The sequence below is a fragment of the Aptenodytes forsteri genome, unplaced genomic scaffold (assembly GCF_000699145.1).
Source record: "Aptenodytes forsteri isolate BGI_AS27 unplaced genomic scaffold, ASM69914v1 Scaffold400, whole genome shotgun sequence".
Lineage (NCBI taxonomy): Eukaryota > Metazoa > Chordata > Aves > Sphenisciformes > Spheniscidae > Aptenodytes > Aptenodytes forsteri.
In genome coordinates this window covers 87,715-95,848 of record NW_008794775.1, presented here as the reverse complement: position 1 = coordinate 95,848, position 8,134 = coordinate 87,715, and the positions used below count along the sequence as shown (strand labels likewise).

At 40.6% G+C, this 8,134-nt stretch overlaps 1 non-coding gene across 1 annotated transcript; it reads left to right on the top strand.

Annotated features, from left to right (window-relative positions):
• The first annotated feature begins 7,851 nt into the window (after positions 1–7,851).
• Positions 7,852–7,934, top strand: TRNAL-CAG. Its single transcript has one exon. It is a non-coding gene; the product is annotated as a tRNA-Leu (tRNA).
• The last annotated feature ends 200 nt before the right edge of the window (positions 7,935–8,134 follow it).

The following is an 8,134-nucleotide window of genomic DNA, read 5'->3' as shown; positions in this document are numbered from 1 at the left end:
ACATATTACTTTGCCTAAATATTAAGAAGAGCCTGAAACAGTTTCTAAAATGTCAACAAGAAAACCACACTCAGAATCAGCATGATTTCTTTTGTTGCAAACATAAATAGTCCTTATGTTAGTTTGGAGAGCAAACGATGGGGAGTCAGCATGGATCTCAGAAGCAGAGATTCCTTCTTCACAGCATGCAAGGAACGTATTAAGCATGCAAATAGAAAGTCTTTTGAGAGAAAGAAAAAAACCCACACTCTCTATTTAGGATAAGACAAGCAAATGTGTGAAGATCTTGCTTTTAGAAAAAGAGGGAAGTCTACGGGGATGGCTAATATTTGCCAGTTACTGGGTTACTGTTTTCTGTACACAGTGAAGGGCTAGGTATCTTGCACTTAACATATTGCTTATTTCTTTCACATACTGCATAACACAGTCACAAGACTCTAGTATTGACAACTGCACTAACGAACCCCACTTTCCAAACATACAACACTCTTGAGAAACCTTCCACACTTTATGTTACTCATTATTAGATATTTTAGTATTTTTATTATATATGTTGTATCATTATTATTTATCACTATTGCCGTGGTGTGATAATTAGCAGTGCTGCACTTGTTGCACTCTTTTTTATTGCAAATAAGCCCATATAAAATCAGCTGGGAAGTTTGTTACCTCTGTCCTCTGCACCTAAGATGCAACATTTACTTGTGTATCAGAGAGCAAATAGCCACAGGCCCCATCCTTTCCATCTGGAGAAGAAAGAAAGGCTGGAATGTGCAAAAGGAGGCACCAAGCACAACTAGTATCTAGTACCAACAGGTCTGGGATTTACATTTTTCACAGAGTTTTGCTAAGTAGGAAGTGGCTTTATCACATGGAAATAGAAACCAAGCTGCAGTCAGCTTACTGTCTTTTCTTCGAAGCTTGTTTATTACCCTGCAAAAATCTGGAAGAGCCAATCACCTGAAATACTCTAGATAATCCCATACGGTTCTCCCTCCTCTAGCTAGCAGGAGGCAAGCCCTTCTTGAGCTCCCCCTTCACTAAGTCTCTTTCTGCTGCATCCAGCTCTCCACAGCCAGGTCTAACAGCCAAACCCTATTTAAGCTAAAACCCTTCTGCCATGTCTCAGCCTTCCTGGAAAGCGCCAAGAGAGGACACAGGGCCTCCAGCATAGGTTAGGCGATAAACTACTTTTATCCCTGGTTCTTCCACTTGAGAGTCTGGGAAACAGAACATCATCTGATTCTTTTAACATTAATTAATTATGAGGCTGCAATACTTAGCTCCTTCAGGTTCAATAGCTTGTTTGCTATTGCCTTTATAAATAAGGACAGAACTTAACTGAGTATAAATGTGCAGTTGTGCTTGAAATATTTTAGGAATTTGTCATCTAAAAATTAAAATAAATTCACTGTTAACAATAAAATATAGTTATTCTGTCATTACGAGTTTCCACGCTTACCACATCTCCAATGATTTACAGATTCTCTTTTTTTGTTTTTCTTTTCCAAACAAGCACAAGGATATTTTTCATTGCTAGAGCACTTGAGCTGGAAGCTGAAAGTCAGGTTAGATGCTTACTCATCAATTAGTAATTAGGATTTTGCAGGTCAGGTTCTGCCCCAGTGTCAGCTGTCAAGTTACCTTTTACTGCAGCCATGTTAAATACACACCCATACCCACACCTTGTATTTATAGTCATAAATGTAACTACTTTTATCCATGGGAATTGAAAGGTTACTGGACAGGAAGAGGACAGGTCGGGAACAGGACTGAGCTCGGCTCTTCATTTGAATTTGTTCTAGTGAAAGTGGACAAGAAAGCCACTCACCATCCTCACAGCTGTTAACCCCTTACCCTAAACAGGAACAAAAGCCCATACTCATGGTTCTTGTGGATAGCAGACATGATTATTAAAATAAAGGCAGTTCTATCTTTTTGTTTTGAAGAACTCCCCAATTTACACTTTGGAATTAAAAGTATGAAGGAAAAAAGTTATTCCAGCTCAACAGGCAGCAATCACAGAGCAAAGAGCTCTCCAGTTGGCACTCAAGTTCATGATGAAATAGTGATTTGGGAGGAAAAAAAAGCTGATAGTCGCCATCAGTTTCAGGGGATAGAAGGAATTCTCCCTCCCCTGCCACACACACAGATGCTGTACCTCTTCTGGATCCTGCTGGTAACATACGCTCCTGAGGCATTTTCTGTTATCATCACGGAGTGCAGACATGCTATGCCAGCCTTCTCTAGTACTCCTAATTTCCTATAACCATCACAGGGTTCCACACATTTAATCTGCTTTATATCTTCAAATGTAATTTACTAATTTTGGGAATTTAAGGGAATGCACTTAATTCAAAGGAGGTTTATGAGCATTCGTACTTATAAGGTGTTTTGAGGATGACTTATTTCATAGAGAAGACCCATGTGACTAGAGTAAGACAGAGATCATTTTTTTTCTCAGCTGCCCCCCTCAAATCTCTAATTCCCACTGGAACGGCTGGAATATGCCCAGGACAAAGCCTCCATTACTATTCAAGCCCATTCCTACCTGTGACCATGACAAGACTTGAAGTTCTGCTGCAAAGACAGCTGGCAGCTGAGACGACATGTATCCGATGCACAGCAGTCTTGTTTGTAGCTCGCAATCTGTTTCTGCTACTGATGTACATAGATTTTTAATATGAAGGAGTGCGTCTGGTCCCTAAAGATTACACGGAGCAGGAAGAGAGCTTCCCAGGTTCCTGACAACATTTTGAGTCTATGCACTGCTTTCTATTACTCTTTGTGCAACCAAAAAGGTCTGACAACAGGACTAGTGATACCTGTAAAGTTAAGCACATTTGCATTTGCAGAACTAGGGGCAAAATGTGAAGTTATAAAAATATTGAAAAGGTATCATATTTTTAAAGCAAGTCTCCATAATCACATTTAACCTCATTATCATCCATATAACATAATCCACTTTCTCTTTGGAAGGAGATGCATTGGTCCACAGGATTCAGACATTCTTTTTGAATTAGTATTTCTTTCAGGGCCCACAGGGAGAGCCCCAAAACATAAGGAGGAAAACAACTCTCCTATTCAGAGAAAAACAGCACAAAAGCACAAAAGATGCTCTCACTTTGTGAGTGGCTTTGATTAAAGCGGGACAGAAACCCAGAATGGCCAAGGAGGGGCTATCAAGTGACAGAGGAGGGACAGAAAAGGTGGGAGAGAGGCCTTTGATATCAAGGGATGTTGTGATGCTTTTTATCTCCAGTGCTGGAGACGCTGGACCTGGAGCATTTAAATAGATCGACTGCTACTGTACACTGATGTCCGTGTCAATCACTACAGCACAGTAAGTTTTACCATGACATCTACAATAACAATTTCAAATTCAATATTAAAACTGCATAACACCACTAAATTCAGACCCCTGTAGCTTCATTGGTTTTTGACAGGGTTGTACGGATGTAACCTTAGGCGATGAGTACGTATTATTTTCTCTTCCCAGATGTGCTGGGTGAGAAGGTTACAGGCCCAAGACCTGACAGCTCAGCTGACCATTCTGCACATCATTTCAGCTGTAAATGGCCTTGGGTTAAATCTCTTTGTCCAGAAAGTGTTTAGGGAGCGACAACCAGAAGCTGGAGCAGAATCAGAAAAAACTGTGTACCCACATCCAAGTGTGGAGTCTGGCCACTCTTCTGAATTTGGAAACTCCCTTGTTGCTACCTGTTATTTCTGAATTTTGCCCAAATAAAACCAGAATTTACAAACATTGTTTCCCTTTCTAATTGTAAAGAGTTTTATGAAGCATCATGTAACATCCACAAAATCATGAACCTCATCAACTGACATTACAGGCAGGTACAATAGCTGTAGACTCACAAGGAAAAAAAAATACAAATAAAAGAAAAATCCTAGTATTTCATTGAGTTCTATTTGAGGAAAGTCAAAAAATGTTTCCTGTTACTCTGATTAAATCCATTAATTCACTGTAATGTGAAGAGCACTTGAAGCTCCATTGATCAGTGTGATCATTGCCGACATTTTCACATTAGCTTATATGAGTTTAGCATTATTCTTAACTTGATTCTTCAAATGCGCTTTCAGAGGACAAGTTGTTACTAAGGATTTTATTATGCAGAGCCACATTAAAATTATTTTTCAGTATTTTTCATTATCTCATTGAACCTTCTAGAACAATGTCGGCTCTCATCAGGTATTCTGAAAACTAAACTCAGACTTTGCACTGCTTTTTGTCACATACACAAACAATGCAAAAGGGAATCAGATTTTCTCCAAGTATCTAAGAATAGGAGTCTATTATTGAAATTTTAAGTTGGGCATCAGCACAAAGACGTACGAGGGAATATCGGTAAGGACACCCAACAGGACTGAGTTTCCTGTTCGTCACCTGCTGTCATCAGAACATGTACTTCTGTGACGGATACACCTGACCCCTAGCTGTACTTTGGTTCAGGCTGACAAAGGAGCAACAGGCCTCACACCCTGTGGTCAGCCTGAGCTGGAAAGCTCCTGTCTCACGTTCAAGGGAGTGAAGGTGCCTCAGAAGAGGTGGTTTTGAAACCCAAAAATGCAAGGTAACTAAAGTACAGAACAAGATACCAGAGCTAAAATGAAGACATCTATCTTGTCTATACTATTGACTAGCAGCCAACTACTTCACTCTATAAATATTACCCATCAGGATGGGCCCAATTTGAGCTCTCCCTGAATTGCAGCTGGACTGCACGCCAGGTGACTCTCGCCTTGAGCAGGGATGCCTCTCAAGGTTTGAGACTCCGTACCTGAGACTAAGAGATCCTTCCTTACCTAAGGTGGAGAGATCCCTTACCCACGACAGATCCTCGGTAAGTGACTGATAGCATGCTGAATTCATACTAATGAAACATTACTAATCCATGAGGCTACTCAACATTATTATAAACACTGTATAGATAATTCCATTGGGTGTAACCCATTGTCCAAGTCTGAGGCTAAGATTGGATCCTGCTACATCTAGGCTCCATAAGGAGTTTAGAAAGCAATGGGGTCCACTCTGAACCTCGTGACTCAACAGGAGGGTGTTCCTTACTCTCTGCATCTCCGGTCTGTGTGTGAATCGTTCTAACTCGATTCTAACTCAATTTTCCTTTGTATATTTCTTCCATGCAGTAATTAATAAGGTGAACCTTGCCATCAAACATATTGAACCTTGTCAAACCACTGTTAAACGTTGTTAAATTCCACCAGATTTTTTGAACTCTGTCAAATTATTATTTTACCTCAATAAAACATATTGCTGCTTCTCCCTTTTCAGTGAGATACATTCCACTCATCCGCGACAACTCGGGAACCAGTAGAGCTAACCCTTCCAATGGATAATACCAATGCACCTCACGTCACAGGGACTTCTTTTCAGTGGCTGAGGAACACATTTGCTGGAGCCCATCAACATCCTGCAAGAGAACAACCTCCTGCCTCAAGTCCAATAAGTCTGGCTGTGTGATGGACAGGCAGTTAGTTAAGTCTGTGTGAAAGCAGTTGGGGAATACATACATCTTTATAAATATGTAGTTTTATTGAGGTTTCCAGTTCACTTACTTGAGCGTAATTCAGTCAGTATGGCAACTGCTATATGAAATTGAGTCGTGGGTCAGCAATCGGGGCTGAATCCACCCTTTGCAAACTAAGTGCCACTACATTTTGACCAGCAAGTTAGCCAGATCAACAGACTTCTGGGCAACAGCCTGAAAGTTAACTACTGAAGTTCTGGGCCAAAAAATTCTCACTGGTAAAGGAGACATCGGTGTCGTCCAGGAGTACGCTTGGGCTGATTCTTCACTGAGGTCACTGTTTGGTATGCACTTAGTTCTGCAAGAAGAGCCTTCCTTGTGTGATCCACGAGTCTTGAAGCCAATGGGTAATGTTATCTTTATGACTTAGACTTGATTTAAATTAAGACCTATTTAGTTATTCTTCCCAGCCATTCAAGATATATTTAATCGGCTTTACATCATCACTGTGTCTTGAAGTAGTGAACATAAGGTTTTGGAGCTGCTGGCTGAAGACCCAAACAACTATGTGCTGATAGGAGAAAGGGTGTAGGTTGCAACCCCAGCTCATTCTGGAGTTGCTACTCTGTGAGCACCTTTGATGGCCATACCTCTGCCATCTGTATTTCTACGAGTTGGACTCTGCCCATCTTGCTATAGGGGGCAAGAAGACTTACCAAAGCTGGAATAATTCTGTTTCTGTCAACTCCACCAGTTATGGTTTAAAAAAAAAACAAAACCAAAAAACACCACCACCACATTGGCTAGGACTCTGACTTGGGCAAAACTACTGACTCCAGATAAACAGGTTTTGTGACCTTTGGTACAAGTCCCTGCTTCCAGAGCGTTTCAATATATTACTAATTCTAAATATAGGAAAACTGCACCTCTGTGCAGAATCCCTACCAGTAAGCCAACCAGGCCTGCTCTTTCTCCAAGACTGGAATGCTGAAATGCTTTACAGCATACCTTCTGTCTCCCATAACAAGAAGCATAAAATTTCCAGTATGTTATAAAATTATTGGTTACATAGTCTAGTCTTTACATACAGTTAGGATTCAGACAAGACTACTTGTTGCCCTAGAATGAGTACCAGGGTAAAAATGCAAAAGTTTAGGACACACTAACTACATATTCAGGATACAGCATTAATACTCTCAATTCATAAGAGTGTTGTTAAATAAAATTGTTCATGTATGGCACATTACTGTAGAATCACAGAACAGTTTAGGCTTGAGGGGACCTTTGGCACTTACCTGCTCTAACACCTTGCTCAAAGCAGGGCCAACTTTGAAGACAGATCTAACTCTGAAGTCAGGACAAGACAAGTCATTATTTCCCTCTACTCAGCACCAGTGAGACTGCATCTGAGTACTGGTCCAGCACTTTGGGCTCCCCAGTGCAAGAAAGACATTGACAAACTGCAGCCAAAAGAACTGGTTTCTCCAAACAGTAGCAACTGTTTTCCTCCAATACCAGTACCAAATAAAATCAGTATCAATTTCTGACTGACCTAGTAGAGACTGTAACCTTTTTTGCCATTGGAAAATATTGTTCCTTAAGGTTCTGGGGAATAATTACATTTTGGGGCCAGAGGTATACTTGCCATTTCTGATAGTTTCTGGTTGCCCCATTCCAAAATTTTTCTATAAAATTTATATTCCAAACAGAGCCATTAGATTTTAAAGCTGATACTCCCAAACAAGGATACTTCTTGCCTTCCATATTGACTTTTACTCCCAAATCCTGACCAAATTTATATGTTTAGAGCTTCCTGGATGCAGCTTTCAAGTACATGAATTCTTTTATAAAAATGCAGCTCAGGGACATACAATTTGTTTCAGTGTCACAGTCCCCTTTCAAATGTCACAGAGAACTCTCACCATGAATAACTTGTACCTGTCTCAAGGAGATTTTCATAGACAGTACAGGAAACAAATCAGTCTTATAGCAATACCCTTGTGCAACATACCACACTTTCTTATAGCAATACCCTTGTGCAACATACCGCACTTTTATTCATTTCTGTACACCTTCAAACTTCTGCTACATGGCATATGTAATTTATGTGCAACAGTCCCTGCTTCTTTCTCAACATACTAACACTCAGGTACTCACAGAATGAAACAGCTGCATGTACCAAATTAACATCAGTTATTATAGTTTCATTAGATTCAACACAATATACATTTTAGTTGGGAATATTTCTTAACATCCTCTGTGTGAGAAAAATAGTACAATATAGCATCACTAAAAATATCTAGATATATACAAATTATACAGTAGTAGCAGCAGTATCCCATGGGTCAGGATGGCCGAGCGGTCTAAGGCGCTGCGTTCAGGTCGCAGTCTCCCCTGGAGGCGTGGGTTCGAATCCCACTTCTGACAGCTCCCTTTTTGGGCTACATCTGGCTGGCTGGTCACCAGCGGTGTTCCTCAGGGCTCAATTCTAGGGCCAGTGCTGTTCAATATATTTATCAACCATCTGGATGCAGGAGTTGAATGCACCATTAGCAAGTTTGCTGATGATACCAAACTGGGAGGTGCTGTTGACTCTCTTGAGGGACAAGAGGCCTTGCAGAGTGATC